Consider the following 2,059-nt stretch of genomic DNA (forward strand, 5'->3'; position numbering starts at 1 on the left):
TATCTGATCCTGGATCGTGTAGCACTTTCTAGCTCCGTTTCAATATGGGTGCTATAAACTAAATCCTTTTCTAATTACCTATGTGAAGGTTGAAATGACTGTTGGTGATGTTTCACCGGTGCATGTGTAATGAATTAATGTATTAACCCTCCTATTGTCTTTGTGTTCCCCCCCCTTACTTTGGTGTTCGCGGTCAAATTTGACTGGTCCTGTTTAAACTGCTATTACATGAACACAAAAACCATTAATCATCACCAAATTTCATTTAACAGCCTTTCAAACTGTAAATATTGTATCAGACTACTGGTGTACATGAAAAACTGCAGTAAATATACAAAGAATAGACACTGAACATGTATAGAGTGGCGAAGTCACGCCCATCTACTTCCGCCCCATGGGACCTTATTTCTGAAAAATTATGTCTTGAAGTCAATGGGGAGAGAAAGATTATCTTTCGATCCCGTTTGAATTGTGCCATGAATTACACACATGATGTTTGTCAATCTTAAAAAATAATTTCCATGCCAAAAAAGTCACAGTTTGTCTTAAAACTGTTGAAATATAAGACTATGAAAAATACGCAACTAGAAAGACTACAAATCCCAGAGTCGCGCAAGTGAATTTAGCTAGCTGACATTAACGTTACACATTACACTCACCGAAACCTTGTAAAGCCGGTCTCGCATGCTGGCTCTTACGGAACCGACTAACTCCCCTTTTGTGTATGTACAGTTCTCAACATGGCCGGACTTGTAGTGATTTTCACCTCTAAAAGGGGAGTTAGTCGGTTCCGTAAGAGCCAGCATGCGAGACCGGCTTTNACGTTTAACGTTTAACGTTTACGTTTAACGTTAACGTTAGTTAGTTACGTTACGTTACGTTAACGTTAACGTTAACGTTACGTTACGTTACGTTACGTACGTACGTTACTTACGTTACGTTACGTTACTTACGTTACGTTACTTACGTACGTACGTACTACGTACGTACGTACTACTACTACTACTACTACTACTACTACTCTACTCTACTCTCTCTCTCTCTCTCTCTCTCTCTCTCTCTCTCTCTCTCTCTCTCTCTCTCTCTCTCTCTCTCTCTCTCTCTCTCTCTCATACAGTAACGGGAAGGTTTCACTCTTTTGTTGCTGCAGATGTTTGGGGCAGAGAGCTCATCTATGATGCACAACACTGTAACACTGACTGCCTCTTCATAGCTGTTCACATTTGAATACTTCAGTGGTTTGAGTGGGAAGGTGTCTGTGATTGTTGTCGAGGACAGTTTGCTCTTGTGTCTGAATGTTTGGAGGGTAGTGTATATGTTTTTTTGTTTTTTTCCTCTGGGTTCCAGCTCCGATCCCACAGAGCTCCATCAACCTGAGCCCAGCGCCCTGCAGACAAGGGTCAAAGCTCCCCACACCATGAAACACTCCACACACAGCCATGCTACCACCGCCGCAGACAGCTAATCCCAACCCACATTTTCTACACACGTACACACAGTTTCTTTGAGTAACAGGTCAAAACATTGACATGGCCTTAATCAAGCGTGTGGATATAAAAACCTCTGTACCGCCGGCAGTGAGAAGACGGCCAAGAAAAAAGTGCTGCTTCACTAAATGTGTCATATTGAGCTCTTTCAACAATATCAAAGCATCCATTATGCAAGTGTGTGCAGCGGTGGCTTTCCATAGCAACTATCTTCAACCCTCCTGTTGTCTTCGGGTCAAATCTGACCTATTTACTACTTTCACCAATCATAACTTTTTTGTTTTACATTCGATTGCATTAAGGCTTTATGATATCCTTCACAGTAGACATTTGAACATATAAAATTGCTGACCACCACTTTCATTGAATTTTTGATGATTTAGTCAACTTTGTAACATCCATGGTGTTCCCGGCCATAAAGACAAGGAATTAGTAACCATCCGGATCAGATAAAACACACACACAAACACACACACATACTCTAGATGTGTTCCCCCCCCCCTTATTTGCCCATCCCCCCATGTGAATCACACCTGGCACACACAAACACACACAAAACAATTTGATACATT

Source organism: Notothenia coriiceps, unplaced genomic scaffold, assembly GCF_000735185.1.
Source record: "Notothenia coriiceps isolate Sejong01 unplaced genomic scaffold, NC01 NC01_scaffold00009695, whole genome shotgun sequence".
Classification (NCBI taxonomy): Eukaryota; Metazoa; Chordata; class Actinopteri; order Perciformes; family Nototheniidae; genus Notothenia; species Notothenia coriiceps.